Here is a 22757-nt window from a genome sequence, read left to right as displayed (position 1 = left end):
TCTTAAGTACGCCTACCATAAAGTAAATTAGCAAAATCTTCTTCGAGCTGTAACTAAAACATAAGGGCACAGCTGCCCTGGAGGAGTAAAAGGGCTCTCAATGTAAACTCCACTGATATCATCACCATCAGAAGGTCATAAAATTGATTGATTATAAATACAGTCCTCATTTGTTTACAGCTTGCATTTTTGGGTCCTGGGTAATTAGCACATTAACCATCCCTCGAAGTGAGCGCTTACAGGTGCTGCTCCCAGATAGCCAAAGTGGAAAACTGCACAAGAGCAGCCTAATTTTCCTTCCACAATTGCAGGATAGATGCATTAGGATGTAGGGGAGAAATGTCAGTTATGTGTTTAGCTACTTGATCACACCTACCCAGGAGCCAAGGGCGTAAGGGGGCATTAAAATGACCTCTTAATTTCCTTCAGCGCTAAGGTAGCACCCAAAAAATGAGAGACATGTCAGCAATGTGAGGGAGATCTCCTCTTTGGGAAGCCTGCGGCTGCCACAAGTCTTTTAAGATTCTTTTTCCCTCGGCACAAGCCAACAGAGGAAGATAAAGATCACCCTATTTGTGGTAACTGGTACTTAGTTCCTTTTAGTTACACTTAAAATAAACTCTCTTTGAGTTCTCCAAAGGTTTCAGCCTTCAGACACACCACTACCGAGCTGTAAGCCAGCCACCTTCCTCTCAGCCCCTCTTGGCTCCAAGTTCACGACTACTCTGTGCTCAGGGCATTAAACTTTAAAGTCACGTTTTATTTGTACAGCTGGATGCATCAGGTTTATGCTTATTGTCTAATTAGCCAACTAAACCACTTCTGAAAGGGTTTTAATGCTTTACCCCCAGTGAGATCTCTGTAGTGAGTGTGTGTTGAAATGCTAATGGAGACAAAGAATTCCTTTTTGTAGGAATTTGCAGTATTTTGGATACATCTCGTGGGCTAAATCTTCAACTGCTGTGGCTTGGTTGGAGTGAGGCAGGTTATTCCCAATTACAGACGTTGAAGGACTCCTGAAATGTAACAGGATGCCAGAGAAGCTATTCACTGATATTCTTGTTTTCAGATGGCTTAAAACTATGGCCAGGTTCCAGGTTTTTCCTATCTTCCACAGAAGTTTACTAGAAATGCCTCCTGCATGTGGGACAAGATAACAGCTACAGGATTCACCAAGCCACGAACAATTAAAGTATGCACTATCTGCCCTGACATTTACACAGTTTTACAGATTAATTCTTTCAAAACATTTCCACTGGCATCATCTGCTGCACAAGTAATTTGAAAAATCTCATACTTACGTTTTTTTCATCCATTAAACAAGAGTAGCAAGTGAGCAGAAAGTGAAGTGGCTGGCATAGCTGGTATCACCTGTGCATTAAAAAGGAGATCTTGCTTTACTTTTGGAGTATTTCTGTTAATGCTAACAGTGTTCCTAAACGGAAATACTTTGGAGAACTGCTTCTTCTGATGTATTTGTATAAGCTAGAGAAAAAATCAACCTGAAAAGAGCCTCTGAACACTACAACACTGGCAGTAAATAGTGCTAATAACCCTTAATTACGGGCCTTATTTAATTCCTGTTTCCAAGTGCCATGAATGTAGCTAAATGAATGTGCTAAATGATAGCAAATTAGCTTTAAAAATGTTAATGGAAAGTTGCTTAGTGCTGAAGGCTGTTTTTTGCCCTTCTGGCAGGAGAGCAACTTCTCCATTAAGATTCCTCTCTAGCCCAATTGAATCCACAGATCACCCATTCAGTTTTTAGACCCTAACACCTCTACACATGCAGAGACCCATTTTCACTTTAAAGCAAGAACATTTTAGTTGCTTTACTCCTCAGGTTGTTTCATTTATGGTTGGACTCGATGATCTTAAAGGTCTTTTCCAACCTAAAGAATTCTGTGATTCTGTGTTTTGGATGATTGAATCTTCCTGATACAGTTGTTTGATTTTGCACTAACTCAACACCCACCAGTATACACAACAGCCAACCCAAGCTTGGCTCCTTTCAGATCTGTTTTGAGTTCAAAGTGGCAAAATTTCCCTATAAAGTTTATCCAAAGAGAAACATGACAAACATTACAGGTGCAGAATACAATGCAGTGCTCCCTTGGTCTGATAAAATTTAGCATTTCACAGTGTTCCTGCGTCCTGGGCATGACGCCTCCTTGTAAAACTGTCTCATGACCAAACCACAGAAGAGAAGATCAAGCAAATGATTCAATTTCTAACATTTGAAATCTCTGGGTTTTTTTACACTCAAGCCAGTTGCCCAGCTGAGCCCATAAACACAAATGCAGTGGAAAATATGATGTGCTTGGTCAGACGGTGTTCCTGTAACAGCGATGACCCAGCAACATGAGCACAGCAATTTTTCTAGCTGCAAGTGATAATCTTTATTGAACTGATTTGTACAAAGAAGAGCAAAAATTAATCACAGAATATCCTGAGCTGGAAGGGACACACAAGGATCATCCAGCCCAACCCTTGGCCCTCCTCAGGACCATCCCCAAGAATCCCACCATGTGTCTGAGGCATCATCCAAATGCTCCTGGAGCTCTGGCAGGTTTGGTGCTGAGGCCATTCCCTGGGGAGCATTCCCTGTTCAGTGTCCAACCACCCTCTGGGGGAAGAACCTTGTCAAGAGGAAGAGCTTCTGTTCCTAAGACTGTCCATCGCCCCACCTGCACACCTGCATCACTTGTGCTAATATTATTCCTCCTTACAAATTTAGCTTCATATCTGATCTTTGCAAGAAGTTATCTTTGCAAAAAGAAACCCAGACCAAACTTGCAAGCTATGCCAGAAATGTCTCTGGCTATTCTGAAATGTTTTGCTGCCATTCCCCATCATTTGTTTTTTTCACACTGCTGTCCCGCTGCACTTTGAGGCTGGATGATCACTTAATGTAAATTGTCACCGGCACCCAAGTCATTGACTTGAGTTGGTTTGTTGCAGTTAAGAATCTAGTTCCTGATAGCTCGGCTTTGGCAAAGAAAGGGCTGAACTGTGTTTTGCAAACAAGCAACACAGTGAACTTCATTCTGTTTCTCTGTTCATGAACCAGCATTGGTTTGGTAAGAGATATTTGTTATTCAAGTACTTGTTGGACAGTTTGGATCAACAATGGCTCATTCCAGAAACAGTTCATTTCAATTTCTTGCTGCTCATGGGGTGAGAACTGTCACCTAAATCAGATGGTACTGATGCTAATCTTTGAGGGGATGAGTAAGCCTTTTAAAAATAGGAGAACAAAGACTGATGAAGAACAAATATACTTGTTCACATGTAAATGCAAGTAAACAATTCCCAAACTAGCCTGCAAATAAAAATCTGTCCAGGCATAAACAGAGAGTTATCAAGGACACTGACAGCCTCAGTCTGGCAAGCCCAGGTGGAGTAAAAACTATCAGCGTTGAAGGGATGGTTATAGCCACTCTAATTAACTTGTGTCCCAATGGCAACAGGATTTCAACCTCTAATTCCTCCACTGACCCCACTAAACTGTGGCTGAATTACAGTATCCTCCCTGCACAGCTATTTAGGCTTTCAGTGATGAAGCATTCAAGGCATCCCTTAGTAAAATGCAGCAATGCTTCATTACTCAGTGTTGCTATTTGCTTACATTTTGCTGTTCAGAAACAATCCTAGCCAGGTTCCCACCTATCAGTTCATGATATTTCTTTCACTGCTGGATTAAAAATCACCACTGGTACCTTTATGTGATGCACACATTGCAGTCAAGTACACTCTTCACCTCCTCTTTCAACACTCACAGTGACTGTCTCACAGTACTCAACCATCAACTATCTCTAAACATTGGAGAGTTGAGGTGATCTTCAGGAAAAATATCAAATAAAGGTTGAACTTCCTATGAATTTCTTAGGGGGCATCAGGATGAAAACATCAGGATGTCCCTACACTGTATAGTGGTGTGTGCAGGGTTTTCTCACACCTTTTTGATGCAGGCACAGATGGAAAAACAAGGGATTTTTCAAAGCTCTGCCACTTTAACTGCCTGTTTAAAATGTCTCTTCAGATCCTGCAACTTCACTTACTACTCTGCATTGCTTCTCTGCTGACACCACGCTCAGGACAGTCTCCTTGGCTTGAATATCTGCACAGCCAGCCAAGCCAAACTGACTTCAGAACATTTTATGAAAATGTTAATATTGCTTTGTTACCTTACCAGGCAGATGTGAAGCCATTCCCAGTTGGATTTCGACATCCCAGTGCTGGTGGGTCAGTGCCTATGGCTTCACAGAGCCTTATGGAGCTCCTCATTAGAGCACTGTTAGAGTGATGTTATTGCAAAGAGGATTTCTACATGCCATCACTGCAGCTCTCACCTCATCACCAGCCAAATGAAGGAACAAGGAAAAATACTAAAAGAAGGAACTAAAAGTGAGCTGGAATTAATTTCACTGAAATAAATATTTTTGTATAATCAGCCGTACAAGCTAAGCTGTTACTGCATCACCCAGGAATGAAGGTTCACTTCTCCAAGATGCAGACCTTTCCTGTGGATTGTTCTGAACCCATCAGGATCCCACATCCTCACCATATTTTCTCTTTGGAAGTAGCATAAAGAACTTATTCTACAACTTGGGCCATATATAAAAAGCTCCTGAGCACTAGGTTATCTCAAAAGTGGAAATCAAAGTTTCATAAATGGCTTATCAGATACAAAGATTAAATTTTATCTCCAGATGACCACGGGGTGCTCAAATTCCCCTTTGAATTCCACATCAGATACCTCACTTAAACTACCAGAATTACCAGAAATTACTAAATCATAGAATCACCATAGATTGGTTTGGGTTGGAAGGAACCTTAAAGATTGTCTAGTTCCAAACCCTTGCCATGGGGAGGGATGCCACTCAGATCAGGTTGCTCAGGATCCCATCCAAATCACCTTTTCATTAACATTTGAAACCAGGGCCTACTCCTAAAGAGGAGCTTTCAGCTGGTACAAACCAGATTATCTGCACAGATACCAAAGGGCCACAGCAATTTGTAGCACTGGAGAATCTGTCCTGCCCAAATTCAGGGAGCTCCTGCAGAGCTCTCACAAAGACCAGCAGTGATGTATAATATACAGATATCAGGAAACCATCTGGGAATTCCCCACTGTGCCCCTTGACCACAAAGGTTACCCTGTCTTGGTTTAATTTAGCTGGTTGTGGTCTGCCCCGTGCAGGGAGAGCACATCCTTCTAAAGACATTAGTGACTCACAGCCGGAACCAACCATTGCTGAGAGAATTTGTTGTTTGTCAGGGGAAGCAGAGAAAAAGTTTTGCCAAGTACTTCCTTTGGTAACATCTTATACATTTTAATGTCACAGCTGCTGCCAAGGTAAGCAAGGTAATGTCCCCATAATGAGTTACAGCTAAAGAAGCGCATCCAAATCACAAGAGTGCCCTTGAGCTGTCCCAAGGAGCTGCTGCCTCGCTGTCCCTCCCTCAGGCATCCCAGTCCTCTGCACGTGTCCCCACAACTGATCCATATGAATCCAGCGGTTGATAAACACATTCCAGCAAGTGGCAGGAGCAGGGTCTTCTCAGGGGAGAACTGAAGAAACGGAGCGGCTCTGGCAGTAGTAATTCTCAGGAATGTGCTTCCTACACGTTTGGTTTTTAATTACAACAGAGACAATTAATGGCTTCAAGAAAAAAAAGGAAAGAAATTAGATTTGTGGACGTATAGTATCACAGCCTTGAGGGATAATTAAATGAACAAAATCCGCTGTAGGAGGGAGAGTGCCCAGTCCTGCTTGTGGGAGAGGAAAGTCACCGAGCTCTGCTCCCTTAGCAGTGCTGGTTTGCACTTCAGTATCTGAACCATCTCAAAGTGAGTCACCTGTGTAAGGTCCACAACAGCACTTTGTTTCCCAAATTGCTCCCTAGATCTGCATCAGCATTGTGACTCTGTGTCAGGGCCCCTCCGCTGGGTTTCCCTCCACACCCCTGCCCAGGAGCTCAGCCCAAGGCCATCAGTCCCAGCCTGAGCTAAGCCTGCAGGTTCAAGCCATCCTAACCAGAAAACAGCCTGCGTTGTTCCTCATGCCACCGGTCTGAGCATCAGAGCAAGTGTGACCCCTGGAGCAGGCAGCTGGAGGAAGGTGAGGAGAAGATAGTGCTCAGGTGGAAGGTGATGAGAAGATGGTGCTCAGGTGGCAACTCAGCTCACCCCACCTCCGTGGAGCTGAGTTTCTCTTCCCTGAGACCTCAAGGAGGAGAAAATCACGTATGGAGCTTTTAGGCTGTGGCATTTTCCCCACAGATAGAAAAACAGATCTAGAAAGCTTATTCTGGGTTAAGACACTTAACTTAAAACACAGATTAATTTGGGGGATATATCTCCCAGGCATGAATTCTATCACTAGTCCAGCTTTTCCCAAAAAACTTCATAGAAAATCATCCATGAGAAACAGCTTCTTGCACCCATCTCACTTCGGTAACTTCACAAAAGCAATAAGAATTATAGAAAAACCCGCACAGACAGCATTTCCCAGACTTGCACGTGCACATTCACAATTTGCTTTGACATCAGGCTCGAGTTTCCCTGAAGCAATCATCGATGTTTCAGGTCTCAATTTTTCATTGCCCACTTTGGGGCCTGACTCTCAAAGAACAAAGAACTTCCTGAAAATCAGTTCCTGACATTATGGGCCAGTTGTTAATTAGAGACGCAGGTGCCTACATGAGGCATTTCATTTGAACATATTTGCTGACACACTCTGAGCCATCGACTTCCTCCTCACCCATCAACTGCACAACACACGGAGCTGACTTGTGCATCACCCAGGAGCTGATAGGAGCTTCCAAAATTAAAATAAAACTTTGGAAATTATTTTTCTGGTAAGTGCATTGAAGGCCTGCCTGCTACTGATGTCAATAAGATTTATTTACTTTTTTGGTGGGCAAGATGAGTTCTGAAAGAGCAACTCTAATGAAAATTGCCCGGGCATTTAAGTGACATTTTGGCAAAACATCATGGAAACATTTGGTCACATCCTCACAATGCTTAATTTCTTCCTTAAATGTGCTTTTTAATATGTCACAGTTGTTAAATTCGTAACAAAAATTCCCTTGAGACTAAACAACAGTGCTTGGTATGTGAAAAATCAACAATACATTTACACCAGTAAACCAAGAGGAAATCTTAAATAAATGTATCATTGAGTATCAATGATGTGACCTTTATGAAATCTGACCATTCTGTGGACTGATTTTAGCAGCAGGATGTCCTAAATAAACTCAACTAGAACATATATTATCATACTCATTTCAGTTGTGACATAACTACCCAGATTTGCTTCTTCTGATGGGTTTATTGCTGTCAGTCAAACATCACTGTATGGGGGGGAAACTAAGCACTTAAATTCATTTTTAAACATTCATTATTTTTAAATGACCAGCATCCTAGAATCAAATCTTGAAATGTATGGACACTTCCAGCTATTTTTGATGGGAGGGAAGAGGAGTTGAGATTTCTATGCAAAATGACTCAGATAAATTCCTGCTAAACCTGGTGTGAAATTTGACTGCTGGGGTATTCCCTGCTGTTTCTGCCTTCGTGGGCTCTGCAATAAAAGTTTCTGCGTGGTCTAGTGGAAGGTGTCCCTGCCCATGGCAGGGGGTTGGAAAGAGATGGTCTTTAAAGGTCCCTTCTAACACAAACTGCTCTGAGATTCCATGGTTCTGTTCTTGCTGCCCTAACTTTCCTCGTGTAGGACTTAACACCGCATTATATAAATCCTCAGAAAAAGTAATTAACAACTTAATTTATTTGTTGTGCAAAGCGTTGAGGACATTTCTAGGTGCTGTGGACATACTAAAACCCCTTTATTTCCCAGCCAGTATAAACAGATTTCAGTGCATCTGCATCTCCCTCCAGGACTAAGGGCTGTAGTCCCATTTTAGTGGGATTTTTCTTCTCATACAGAGCACTCAGTGTGTGCTGGTGTGGCAGCAGGACCATTCAGAATAGGAACTGACCCTTTGCTTTTTCCTTTTAAAGGAAAATCAGCCCATTTTGGATCCTGGTTTCTAGGGCAGAAATCCCATAGTGCTTTTAGCCTTGAGCATTTACTCAGACATCCTTTTGGCTTCAGTAAGAACACAAACAGCAGCACAATTTAACAGACACACCAGTGCACTGGGATTCAGAAGTTCAGGAATCAGCTCTGCTGCTAACCGTGGCCACCTGCTTTACCTCTCAGTGCTCCTGCTCCTCTCCCACTCTGTCTGCCTTGTCTATTTGAACTGCAGGCTCCTTAATGCAAATACCATCTTCCTCTAACAGTATTGAGTGCCCAGCACTGGAGCATTGACCTCTTTTGGGATTATCAAACATCTGTACTATAACAAATAAGAGCACAGAGACAGTCCTTGCCTCTTGGCTTTACTAATAGATGTGGGTATTTCAGCCACGACCTATGAGCCCTGTGCTCTCCAGCTTTGTTATCTCTAATTACTTATCTGCTAAAGTTGTTCTCTTCTGCACAGCATAATCCATTAACCCATTGCTCTGTGTTATTCCCTGACACTGCATTCAGAGGATGTTAGTACAGTTGTAAATTCAATCATTCCACACTATCAAAAATGCACAGGTCAAACTTAGGCCCCTGCCTTAAGCTCCCAGAGCACAGGCCATGATGAACACACCTTCTTTCTATGCTCAGTCCATATTTTTTCACACTGGCATTAGGCATGCTCTTTATGGATAGCAGAGGTGGAGAGGAACTCAGATATGGTGGGATGGTGTGCCCCTGGCTCTAGGTCTCATTCCAGCCTCGGGACAAATAGGCATGGATCTGCCCACAATTGTCCCAAAGTCTGACTCCGTTCAATCTTGTTTGAGAACCACCTGTAGCTTTCATGCCAGTGCTGGTCTCCTCTCAGAGTCAATGCCCTTGAGTTCCCATTTTCACACCCACACTTCCCTTTATAACACTTTGTCTCCTTTTGCCTGGCCAGCAAGTCCCCACTCCTTGTCCAATAAATGTCCCTCTCCACACAGAGTGTTTCACTGTCCCTGCTTCCTCCTCCTCTTCTCTATCACCACAGATGATTGTTTCTGTCCCATACATTCCTGATTTTATTAACCCCACCCAATTTTCTGTCTCAAGCTCTGTCTCTCCTTTCCCAGACAACTGGCTCTATCCCTTTACTTGTACCCACTCTCAGTTTCCCTTGACTCATTATTTTCAATCCCTCTGTAAGTCCTGTGCAGTTTCCTCATGCTGTTTCTTTAAGCATAACCTTGGAAAACTCCTTGCTCCCATCTTCCCTTTCCCCAGTCCTTGCACTAGTCCTGGTCTCCTCTGAATTTAAGTCATAGATTCCTCCTCTACATTTTCTGGCATTTGATGACCCAGGAAAGAAGAGAACAAAGGGAACAAGCTCTAAAGCCAACCTACATCTGAGGGGAGATCTGAGGGGAAACCTCATGGTGGGTGCAGCTTCCTCACAAGGGACAGTGGAGGGGAAGCTCCGATCTCTGCTCTCTGGTGATCGTGTTATGTGAGGATGTATAAATAGTTTTGATGAGTATAAAATATGCTCATTGAGGGAACTGATCTATCAAAACATCTTTATACAGTGATAGTGTAATTTCTTTCCATGTCAGAGATATATTCAGATGGAAAAATCACTTTAATTGCAGTGGTGATAGCTTGATTGGAATTCTGCCCATTTACCACCAAAACTGTACATGAATTTTAAAATCATATTTAGAAATGTGACTTCAGTTGGGAAGTTCTTAATTTTTTAAATATATGTGTTTTACAGAAGGGTGGATAGGTTTAAGAAAAAATGGAAGTTGGAAGATTTCCCACTGGGAGATAAAGGCTGTGTTTTTTTATGATAGCATCTCTCAGTTGCAGTTCCCAGGCTAAGTCAGGAGAGGCTTCTTCCAGAAGGGACTTCCCACATGTGTAAACTCTCCTCATCCAAATATTATCATGTGCTACAGCAGTAGCCAGCTAAGATATTAGAAATATTAGATATTAGGAGAAGGTTCTTCCCCCAGAGGGTGGTTGAGCACTGCCCAGGCTCCCCAGGCAATGGTCACAGCCCCAAGGCTGCCAGAGCTCCAGGAGCATTTGGACAACGCTGCCAGGGATGCCCAGGGTAGGATTGTTGGGGTGTCTGTGCAGGGCCAGGAGCTGTACTGAATGATCCTTGTGGGTCCCCTTCCAGCTCAGGATATTCCATGATTCTGTGCATCCCCCTCCTAGCACTCTGGACTGTGGTTATGTTTGGAGCAGGCAAACCCCATCAAGATTTCAGCTGATTCCCCGCTGCGCACACACAGACTCAGATCTTCCCCTCTTGTGATTTGCCAAGGTAAGACAGATTTGTATTGGTACAGCAAAAATACAACATCCCTGGAAGCAGCAGGATAAATACACTGTGAAGAAATGATGTAAGAAAAGCTTTTTGCTGTTCTTCTGAATGAAATTCCTGTACTCAGTCACCAAAAGAGTACCTGCTGCTTCTGGGCAGATATTTTAAGGCACTTGATTCATTAATTGCACTTCACCTGATAAGTTTCTGGGCCAGTACCAAAAATAACTGTATTCTCTGCTCAGACATATTTTGAATGGTGCCATGTGATGATGGGGGGGAAGGGAGAACATGCAATCCTGTAACCTTCAAAGCTCAAAGTTCTCATTAACCAGCACTAAATGTCAGAGCCTTTCTAGCTGAACCTGGCAAAGTTATCAAGAGAGTTTCAAACTAGGACTCCTAAAGGAACAAACCCACTTAATGTTTGCCCACATCACCTCTGCTGGCCATGGGTGTCTTTGATCTATTTCTGTGAACACGATAAAAGGCAGCATGTCCCCAGCCAAAGCAATACCTTTCTCAACTGGATGGATTTCCAGTATTCCAGAAACTACTACAGAAACTATTTACAAGAGCATGGAGTGACAGGGGGACAAGGGGCAATGGCTTCAAGCTGTCCAAGAGTAGGTTTAGATTAGATGTTAGGAAGGAATTCTTGGCTGTGAGGGTGGTGAGGCCCTGGCACAGGTTGCCCAGAGAAGCTGTGGCTGCCCCTGGATCCCTGGAAGTGTTCCAGGCCAGGTTGGACGGGGCTTGGAGCAACCTGGGACAGTGGAAGGGGTCCCTGCCCATGGCAGGGGGTAGAACTGGATGCTCTTTAAGGTTCTTTTCAACCCGAACCAGTCTGGGACTCTATGATTCTATGAAACACACGGCACCCAGTGGCCTAATCATGCTGCACTGATCTTCCCATGACAGAGAGACACCAGCACCTTCCCTCTCTACCTGTTCTCAAGACAGTGGATCACATCTCTAGAAAACAAAGATCAGAAGAAATCTAGCTGCAACAGCCCAGCCCAGCCCAGCCACTGTGCAGGTGGCAAATTCCCCCAGGAGTCAGTCAGACAATGCTACTGCTCATTAGGGCTGGGTGGGACAGGAGAAATGGGAATAGACATTTCCCTTCATTCATCAAACTGGAACAAGACTGAGAGTTCTGAAAAAAACAAGCACTTGGCAGAGGCAATGACTGGGGACAAATCAGGAGAGACTTTGATCATTAAAAGTGCAAAGAATGAAGGTTAAGAAGCAGTTGTTACATAAAGGGGATTCTTTAGTTACAGGAATGTTTGATCCGATTCGCAGCTAAGGATGTGTACCCATTTTAAACGGAAAATCCTTTAGCTTTGGTATGAATTTATCTATCCTGCCAGACAAATTGCTCATATCAAACTCATTTGGATGTTCAGCCATTGAAAACACAGTTAAAGCATGTCCCTTAATTAGAAATCCCATGGAAATGAAAACAATCCTCTCTGGCATCTACTTACTCTGGATGGTAAGTTGGACTTATCATCTGGCACGGCCTCCTTCCTGTTTGCGTGGGTGGATTGAGGCAGACAAGGAATTCTGCTCCTCTTCCAACAGCCCTCAGAGACAAGCAACCTCCCATGCCAAGGTTTCATCTCCCACAAGTGTCTCGCTGCAAATAGGTCTGGGAGACACGATGAGCTTCTCAGATTAGAGGTGGATGGGACAGGCGTCTTCTGCTCAGTAGGGACCAAGGGAAGCTTAGCTCAATGTTTTAATGGATAAATCTATTTTAAATCTGTTTCATTTCACTAGATAGGAGTCTCTTTGATGGGGCTGAATTTATTTTCCAGAAAAATATCTTCAGTCATTTGCTAGTAAAAACAATATAACTCACTTATTACCTTCTGCTCCTGGAAAGATGAGGTAACCCGGCCGTATCCACCGTTCCAACCATTTTACTGCTGTCTTCTATTATTAAATATGTTGTTCAAAGTCCCATGTCCCACCAGCTTGTTATTATATAAAAATTTCAAGCTCATTAAAAATTAAAAGAGGTCTCTAATCCTTACAGTCATGAAGAAAATCTTAAAAGATTAATCCCAAAGGTTAAAAAGCAAAAGGTAGATTTTACCTTTGAGTACCTGCCTACAGTCAACCAATGCATCAATTAACTTTGGGATATATTAAGATCTTTCTAATTTGAAGTCTTTAATTCAAGGTGGAATAACATCTTGAATGAAATGGTCCTGTTAGGCAGTAGGTGGTCTGCAGGGCTTTTGAGCTCGACTCAGGAATCACACAGTGAAATTCTCCAGCTCGTATTCCTCAGATCACAATTGAGAACCACTCCCAGGGACCTCAGACTATTCACTGATGGGAAGAGAACCCAAAATGCTCTGGTTTTGTTCTTGTGGTGACAAATTCATGAGCTTTTGATGTTAAGCACTGGCAATGTTGATGCACTGCATCCAATTTCTTTGAAAACTTGCTTTGTTTATGGTCCCTTTTTATAGGACATTTCTCACTCTATAAGAAACAGATCCTGAGCTCTCATCCAGCATGGCCAGTTCACTTGAGATGAACTACATCAGGATTTTACCTAAAGTAGATCTAACAATTTCTCCTCTCCTTCAGGAAGAGCTTCTGAAGGGGTTACCAGATCAAAGGGCACTTGACCTCATCCCTCAAATTTCCCAGGTTTTGCAAAAGTTACAGACCAGCATCACAAAGCCTTGGTAGGAATTTCCTCTTATCCCACAAAAGGCCCTGAGGAGACTAAAGAAGTGACATAATCCTGTTCTACATGGACTCCACATAAGCAGGTTAAGAGGTGCGAAGAAAAATCATACAGAAGGGAAACTGCCTGTGCCAATCTTTCTCTGGGAAAGCTACTTCTGCTGTGGGACTAGTTCAACAAGTCTGGAGTGGTTCTGTTCCTTTTCCATCACTTTCCCCACCAAGAAGTTCCCCATTTCTTGGCTAAGCTACCCAGGACAGAGGCCGAGGAGAGGAGATTGACTGCTAGAAGCAATAAAAATAAGAGCAGGGTATTAAATAAGGCATTGCTGTAGAGTAATAGGGAGGGTGGAAAGGAATGGACTCATGCATATTACAGTCCTATAAAAGAAAGAATTCTTAAATTAGTATTAAAGAGGGCTGAGTTACAGCATGAGAAAACTAGTTTAATCACCTATTGTGCAGCTGTAGTTAATTTTGTACAGATTTTACAGACATCCCAGCTATCATACAATACTCCGTGCAATCACTGTGGGTGACACTCCACTTTTATCACAAGTCCTGTTAATGATGTCATTACTTGGGCAAGTCTTCCATCAACTTCAGTTAGATGTTTCCTTAAGTAGGACCCGAGGTCAGATAACACCTGATGAATATACATGGCAGGAGGACAAATCTGCTTCCTGACTGCACAGAAGAGAAACACATGGTATGTGGGGATACTGAAATACACACACATGCTTTCCACCCGGGCAACCTCAGCAGGATTAGCTCCAACCATCTTGGTAACAAACCTTTAAAGCCCCTCTGGTGAGGGGTGTCTCCATGGGAAAGTCATATAATAGTCTAAAGCTCGCTGAAATTCTAGTCCTTGCTTGGGAATGTAAATGACTTTCTACAGATTGGGTTTGAAAATACTTCATTAACAGCTGATTGATCTCACTACATCTAAGTCATGACCGAGTGATCAGAAAGCTGTTTCTGATGGCCACCTGAAAATCTAACAAACAGGGAGCTTGATGGCTAAACAAGCAATTAGCAGTGCCAAACTAGATGATTAGTTATCAATCAGCTCAACTGCTGATGTTCATCAGACACTTTAAAGAGTAGCAGCAAGCTAACTGGAAAATTATCCTTAATCACTTATCAGTTTGCTAAATCATGGAGAGCCAAATGACCTCAACAAGTTGTTCATTAAATCCTAAGAAAGCCCAATCTCTCTTCACGGTGTTTTTAAATCTCCAGGCATCATGTGAAGTGTGTCTTATCCTGACAGGGACATCCCCCGCACATGCAGGAAAGAAAAAGAAAAAGAAGATAAGAGTAATATTTAGTGTAACTTAGTGAAAAGCCAATTTTTCACTTGCCAGACAACTCATACCCTTAGAAATTAAACTACAGACAGCCCACGTGCCCAGGCCACCTGTAGCAGGTTCACCAGCATAGGGAGTTACACAGAGCTTCCAGCACTGCAAACACATGCAGATCTTGGAACAACACGGATTCTTTCCATCTCCTGCCTCAAGGGAGAGAAAGGATGAGGATTAGACCTCCTGGGGCTGCAGAGCCCAAAGTCTGGGAAGGGGTTAATCTGGCAGCCCCAGCTTGTCCCCAGGACCTGAAAAGAAAGAAGGAGCACTAAGGAGTGGGGGATGAGAGAATTTGCACCCAGCCAGTGAATCCACACATCTTCTCTTTGCAACCACAGGAATGACTTGCAGGCTGCACACTTAAAAATACCTTAGTTTCTGCTTAGTTTGGGATTGAATATGAAGATTCCTTCCCTTACAATGGCTATTGCAACAGACTCCTTGCTTTCTGTCACTGCTGGACTACAACATTGTCACTGAGCTTCATGAAATTAAGGCCATGCAGACCCTGGAACAGGCTGTGCATTGAGGTAACTCCTTTCCTTTCCCTGACTTTAAAGCCTGGTGAAAGCACTTGCACTTGGTGTGTTACTGCACCTGCTGTCCCCAGATTTCAGCACACACTGCCAAAGGAAGGCCAGCCCTGTCCCCAGGGTACTGATGGGAAATTGCAAAAGGAATCACTGATGTCACCATTTCTGATGTGGGAATCTATCGTAAACACACTCCCTTGCAAAACGAAAACTTCTCCAGAAGAAGAAAGGAAATTCTGCTCCTTGGGAAAAAAATGTCAGATGACTTGGGTTACAATAGTTAACTTTCCTCATGGCCATAGAAAAAACAGTTCCTGGCTTGATTGGAATCGTCCATATGCGCTGATATGCGTTAATGTTAAATCACTGCTTGGTTGAGCCTCTCCTGGTGACCTGGAGTAAAAGTGGAAACCATTTCACTTCTTCCTTTGATTTTCATTGCTGTTCTTCTATGAATTGCTTCAAACATAGAGCCAGGCTTTTCCTGACCTTTGAACACATTGCTGTAGCTACTTCTTTCCATTGGTCTCTTAAGTATTAGGAAGAAACCAGCTAAGATTCAGAAGCATTTGTAGTTGCAATACTTTTGTATTCTCCAGACCCAGGGCTTCTGGTTCCTGATGTCTTTTGGTTCTGTGACTTTCCTTCTGCTGAGTAAGTACATGTCAAAGGACTGGTATTTCTGCCCCTGTGTGTTTGAAGTGCCACGATCCTGACAGTTGTGCAGCAGATGGGTTCAGTGACACAGCAAATGCTGCAACCACTGAGGAAAGTCTGTGCTCCTGGGTGGAAAGCTCTCCTTACCAGGCAAGTGAATGTCAGGTTTTATGTTGTTCTTCCACCTATCCGAGCTGATCCCCTTCAGCCCTTGTGGTGAGGTTCCCAAATAGGTATGAATGATGAACAATCACAAGTCTGTCAACACATATTTCTAATCTGATAAGAAATTTTGAAAATGCCAATCTGTGTAGCTAATTTTTATTCGCTCTTCCAGCTGCTGCTTCCTCCCCTGTTCTCTTCTCATGAATACTCAGCATGTTCTTTATTTAAGGACTACCATGATCACAGCCTCTGAGGTTAGTACCTGCAGACTCCTTTCCTGTTCTTTCAGTCATCAGCCTTCCCATTGACAGAGTAGAAAAGCAGTAAGATAAGGTTTGCTTGGCTTTAGCAATCTTCTAGTCTTTGGGAGTTATCTGGATGTTCCCAGTACAGCCTATCAGAGCTGCAAACACAGAGAGGAAGCAGTTGTACAATTTTATAAGTACAATTTGGACAATGAAACAAAAATACCTAGAGACAACAGTAAAAGCAAGAGCCACGAGATCAGCTTATTGCCCTGTGTTTTTGGGAAGCAGGGAGGCATAAACCTCCTAAATTTTATCCTTGCCATTGTACTGAGGCATTCACATAAACACATATAAGAAGATTAAAGTTAATCATAAAAATTGTTGGTTATCTCCTTAATAGTTAGGCAATTTCCTTAAAAGGAAATAAAGGAAATGCATTTTATTATCTTGACAAGAGTCGGAAATTTTAAAAGAAAGTTAATTTCCATGCATCTCAATGACAACCTAACAGCAGGGGATGGAAGGAACCTCAAATTTGATTAATAAAAGGTTGCAATCACAACTGGCCATTTTGAGGCCAGAACCCAAAACCAAGAAAAGGCAGCAAGAAGCAAAACCCCACCTGAGTTACTACAGGTGCCCTGGCAAGCAGGACCCTGCCCACCTGCATCACCTGCAGGGTCAGGCCACAGGTAGCTGGGAAGCCCACCACATGTGTGTGGTCAGGCTTGGCAATATAACTTTGCACTAAGGCTGTAAAAAAGCTATTGAACAGAACTTTTCAAAGGATGATGTCAGTGGGTGGGGGCACTACCAGGCTCACAATAAGCCAAGTATAACTACAGCTGAAATAAAACATTTGCATATAAACTTTCCCTCCTACAATTTATTAGCAGCACAGAGATAATGGTGTAACGAGTTGGTGAAGAGTTGCCATGAGATCATATTTGACTTAATGTGGGGCTTGTAGGCATTGTTGCACAGAGGAAAGGCTCATTGTGTGTAGTACAGTAAAAACTGCGGTTTAAAACAAAGGGATAAAATAGTTGCCTTAACACAGCAGCAGCATTGTCATTGTAAATCTGCCATGCCACATATTTTATTACATTTTCATAGCAGAAGAGGGAATTTACGATGTGATACTACAAGCTCCGCCAGCCTTCTTCTGTCAGTGGGGTACCTCTCTTAACTCATATCTAAAATATTTGCTGATACTGAAACGTGACTGTGAGATACAAAAACAGTCTTTTACAACTCCAGAGAACATTATATTCATCTAGCTTAGGGCAAAAAGAAGAAAAACAAATCGCTTGAGCATCTGTTTCTGCAGAGAGTGGGCACTTTCTGAGGGAACAAAGAAAGGGAACCACTGCTGAGCTGAGGCTGCTTTTTCGGGTGAAGCAGAAACACAAAGGTATTATTACCACAGACAAAATTGGTGCGAAGGGTGTATGTGAGAGACTCACCTTCATCACTACATTTTGGGGTAATATTCACTCAATGTGGACATTTTTTGGGCTTGAATCTCCTGTAGACAAATATCAACAGCAATGGGTCAGGGCATTGCATTCATTCCTCCTGGCTTAAACTAAGTCACAATATGCTCCCTACAATCAAGGATTTCTGGAGGCCAGTTATAGGATATTCTGAATATGCTGGCCTTCATACAATTGTTACTTAACCATGACAGAACCTTGTCCATTCCAAACACAAGCAAAGACTTTTGATACTAAAGGTTCCGTATTGAGAACTCAAAAATAAGAAGAAGGTGCAGGTGACACCACAAATTTAATTTGATCAAGCATTAGGCAGGTTTCTGTTCACCATAGCAGATAAAGAACTTGGTGTCAAGAAAACCCTTAGGCAAAAAGAACTAATAAAAAGAGCCACAACTTAAGAATAAGACAACAGTAACAAAAATCTAGTAGGTTGGTTTTAAATCAAGAGGGAAATAATAGGAAAAAGAACTTCAAAAGCATTCACAGGGAGGAACATTCCACCAAGACAAAGTCATCTGCCCTTGCTTTCCCCAAAGCAGCATGATCAAAGCTGATTATGGGATTTCAAGTCCTGATTGTTTCTTTGTATTGCCCAAGCAGAGAAGGAAAATGCTTGATGCTACCAAAAGGACAAAAGGAAGATCCTGAGATATTACAAAGCAGGGAGAAGGATTTAATGTCTTTAAAGACCATCAGTGCCTCCATCCCACCCGTGTGATGACGTGAGACACAGTTTACCAGGGTTAGGATTGGCTGTGCAGTTTGAGGTAATGCACTGATATAACACTAAACAACAACATATGCGCGGCATTTGTAATGAGATTGGACTTTTAACCTTCTGAAACAGTGGGAAATAACGGGGCTTTTAAAAATACCAGCTCTGAGGTAAGGAGAGGGTCAGCCCAATACAATTTATAAATATAAAACCAGTTGCATAGCTGAGTTTCACTTTAAAACATAAATTATTTGAAAGACTAAGAGGAAGCCAGAGGAGGAGTGAGAAAAAGAAAGCTGGCAAAGGGGAAAGAACCAGAGACAACAGAAGAAATGAGAGAGGAGAGGAGTAGAGCCTCTCACAAACTACCCCAGTACCGTCTCTGGGGCTCCAACTCACATACCAGTTACTGACTGTCCATTGGCCTGAGCAGCAAACTCTGAACACCAAAATCTGAGGGGTGACTCGTCCTCACTGACTGAAATGAAACCAAATGTTTGTTCCTCTGTAAGGCCTGAGCTGCAAACACCACATGCTGACAGCTCCATCTGGATAGATGGACCAGATGAGGCTGGAGCCAGACACTCTGAAGCTTTAACTGCAACTAGAGTGAATCCAAAAGATTGACAGGAACTTAATAAATTTGGTGAACTCGAAGACTATCATAGAATGACAGAATATGCTGAGCTGGAAGGGACCTGCAAGGATTATGGAGCTCAGCTCCTGGGCCTGCACGGGACAACCAAAGATTCCCACCATGTGCCTGAGAGCATGAGAGGTTCAAACAGTGGCAAAGCCAAGAAGGCCTAAAGCAAGACACTAGTGCTGGACACAAATATTCAAGATTGTCAAATACTGGCAGCATTTTTGGTGGAAATATTGGACCTGACAGGACCCTACTGAACTCACATTTCTGCAATCTCAGCCAATGACACAGCATCTTCTATTCTGGGACATTTCCTTCACACATTATCCAACATTACAGGCCACTCAGTATCATTACTCAGTTCCCTACTGAGTGAACTTCACTGTAGCTACAACTTTGACCTGCCTCAAGAAGAGCAGAAGAGATCAGTGGCTCACCAAAGCAGTCATGGGAATTTGATACGTCAAGGAACCTAAGAAATAGAAAATCTGCCTTGAAAATAAGAAACCCCAAGTCTCTTCTCTTAGAAATGGAAGGGAACTTAGGGGAGGCCGATTTCCCCACCCCTGTGGTAACAACCTGGAGCCCACCACATGCCCTAGACGCCAGTCTTGCCACATCAAACATATTTTCATCTTGGTGCCATCTCAGCTGGTGGTGGTTTTACTCAGAAAAACTCAAGTTCTCCAAGACCTATGCACTCATTCTAGGATATATATCCCAAAACTTCTTCCATTAGGATCAGTTCAGGAATCTACTCCACTTCTCTTTCCTGGGCCTGATTTTTAAGAGCACCTTTTTGCTTTCAAATCACAGCACCTGTACCAGCCCTGTGAAAGCCCTCCAGCTCTCCACCAAGAAATTACTCATGGCACTGCCACGGCACTTGGCAAGTGGCACCTCCTGTTCACCAGACTGCTCACAGCACTGGAATTAGCCTGGGACTGTAGTCCCTCATCAAGCAAAATGACTCAAGGAGGATTTGGCAGGAGAGGGAACAGCAAAATCGGACCCGAGTCAAATGCAGCTCTCCAAGAAATTCCTTTTCACTTGCGAGTGACGCGCAGACTGGAGCTGCCTTCCTGTGACTTGCCCCCACCCTCCTGCAAGGCAGCATTAGAAAGGAGCCTGTCACCCAGGGATGTTTTTCAACAATACTTCATGTCCTCTTTTACTGTCTTCTCTTTAAGCCACTTCCAAACTCAGTTCCCTTTGCTCCATACTCAGATCAGACTAATAAGAACACCACCTCAGGGAAAAGACTTGTACACAGACAGACTTCCTCTTCAGAGGATCAAACAGACCAGACTGTTCCTTTTCAAGTTTTATTAATCCTGGTTCATAATTTCCACCACATCATTAGTCATTTCCTATTATTGAATAGCTGGTAGCAGCATCATCGTTCAGTAAATAGCAAGATAACCATGCCACCTGCAATTTCTTGGCTGATACCTACCCACAACCACATCTGGGTGAAAGACGGTGAGGTAAAATTAAAAGTCAAACCCTGTAGACTTTTTTTTGATCTGTGGCTCATTTCTTTTATTCACATCATCTGCTCAGCTGGCTACATAAGCTGCCGCAGACCTTGTTTAAAAACAGCTCCAGAAGATTAACACTAACTAACAGTTTGGAAATGCGGTGATTTTCACTGGAATTCCCCTTCCTGAGGCGCACAGGGTCTTTGGGGAGCTTGCTGGTTATCAGGGTTTATTTTTTGTTTGGTTTCCTAAGCTTTTCTTAGTTTGTCAACAAAACCTTAGCTGATTTTGACAGCAAAAATGGGCAGAGAATTCAAGTGCCTTGAAGCAATCTGTTTTCTATTCAGGCTTTCTTGCCCCTTCCCTAATAAACCTTATTTTTCTTAATAATATCCTTCTTTCTGCCATCTGGCTCAAGCAACTAATGAGGAGAGAGTAACCCGGTCTTTTCAGTTTAGTAGCAGCTATATACTTAAATTTCTGGAATGTCCTCTTGGACATTCTTCATTTTTCCCATGCTGAAAGGGTCTCCACACACAAGTTCTGAGTTGGGGTTTCCATGTGGATCCCTTTGTTGTGTATCAGGACTGTGTAGCTGTGATGGCCCAGAGGCAGCTGTTAGATGATCAGAAAGGGCTGTTCTCCATCCAGGCAGTAGCACTTCTCCCCTCTCCTTCTTCCCATTATCTCAGGGTATTTTCCAGCCTGCATTTTCCCCACGTGCTCCGCGGGAGAGCCTCGCAGCAGCTCCACGCCAAGTTCACAGAAGACAATGAGTCTTTCCACCATCTCCAGGGGCAGGGGATGGAGCTCCCATTTCCTAGGCCTGTGAAAGGATTTCCTCCCTTTCACTTGTCCCGGTGAACGCAGCCTGGTACAGGAGCACGGCCACTGCAGTGTGACTCCAGCAGCCAGGAATGACTTTGGGTTTATGGCTGGGGTTTCTGCCGCAGCCTTCCTTCATGACCTTAGGCAAGAAATCGCTTGTCCTTAGACTTTCTCAGGGCCTGTTTCAATTCATCCCTGCTGTTGTGAGCACAAATATTGGTCATTAGAGGTCAGCTCAGTCCAGGTGAAAAGAGGTAATTAAATACCTAATGACTAATGCATTTAACAGCCTTTTGGGGAGTACACAGCTGCTTTTATCAGGGTGTGACCTGTCAGGCCAGCAGTGTCAGGCCTGCAGACTCCTTTTCCCATCACTCGGGCACTTTCAGGTGGAGTTTGATAAATCCAGGAGCAGGATTATGTGAATTGGCTGCACAAGGCTGTGATAACACTTACACAGGTGACACCCTCACTGAGTGAGTCTCTCCTGGCACACCTTGGCAATTTGTAGGTCCCTGACTGTAACCTGCTATCACTTGGTGTTTCAGTCTTACCTACAAGAGGCAGCAGGAGCTGGCAATGCCTGTTTGCACTCAGTCGGTCTGTAGCATGGGAGAACTAGATTTCATAGTCCGAGGCCCAGCTCACCAGGCATGCATTACTTTATACATATATATGTTTTTATCTCTGTTATTTTCCAAAAGAAAAACATATCTTGTTAATATACACACATTTGTACAGAATCATGGAATGGTTTGGGTTAGAAAGGACCTTAAAGCCCATCTTGTTCCAACCCCCTCCCATGGATAGGGACACCTTCCACTACCCCAGGTTGCTCCAGGCCCTGTCCAACCTGGCCTTGGACACTTCCAGGGATTCAGGGGCAGCCACAGCTTCTCTGGGCAACCTGTGCCAGGGCCTCACCTCCCCTCACAGGAAGGAATTTCTTACCAATATCTAATCTAAACCCCCTGTCTTTCAGTTTAAAATAATTGCCTCTTGTCCTGTCACTACTATGTATTAGACCTTGCCAGTATAAAAAGTTTCTCTCCCTCATTTTTGGTTTTGGGGTTTTTTTTATATAACATACATATTATATAAAATACACCTATATCATTAAAAAGCCCCTAAAAACTAACTTCCCACAAGTATATTTCAAATCCCCTGCCTGTGTGAACAGTCCATAACCACCTGTTCTATTTTATAGTGTAATACACAAAGCATGGGAATTAGGTTGTGTATGTTCTTATATGCCCATGATACAACCATCTGTCAAACTCTCATAATCTCTTTTCTCCCTGACCCATCACCCTAATTCCACACGAATTTTTTGTGGCTCTCTTTCCTCTGTGGTGTAAGCAGATGGAGTGCTCTCTTGAGCAGGGAAAGGAGAGGATGACATCACCACAAGTCAAAAAATACTGCATGTACAGAGCACGATATTGCAAAGTACTTTGTGTTTTACATAATTGTTCATGTACACAGGTTGGAGTATTAAGCTCAGAAGCAATCAGATGAAGCTCAGTACCCAGAAACAGAAAAATATA

General features: G+C 43.1%; 1 long non-coding RNA gene across 3 annotated transcripts in view; it reads right to left on the bottom strand.

The window, feature by feature from the left end:
* Positions 1 to 22757, bottom strand: part of LOC108447823 — a 115857-nt gene that overhangs the window by 33636 nt on the left and 59464 nt on the right. For all 3 annotated transcript variants that reach the window (XR_001863517.1, XR_001863519.1, XR_001863518.1), the window contains 3 exons: positions 17508 to 17569; positions 11850 to 16196; positions 1302 to 1371 (listed from right to left, as the gene is read on the bottom strand). This is a non-coding gene — a long non-coding RNA (uncharacterized LOC108447823). The remainder of the gene's footprint in view (positions 1 to 1301; positions 1372 to 11849; positions 16197 to 17507; positions 17570 to 22757) is intronic.

Source organism: Corvus brachyrhynchos, unplaced genomic scaffold, assembly GCF_000691975.1.
Source record: "Corvus brachyrhynchos isolate BGI_N302 unplaced genomic scaffold, ASM69197v1 scaffold245, whole genome shotgun sequence".
Lineage (NCBI taxonomy): Eukaryota > Metazoa > Chordata > Aves > Passeriformes > Corvidae > Corvus > Corvus brachyrhynchos.
Note: the sequence above shows the minus strand (reverse complement) of the source record. Positions and strands in the feature narration are given on the sequence as shown.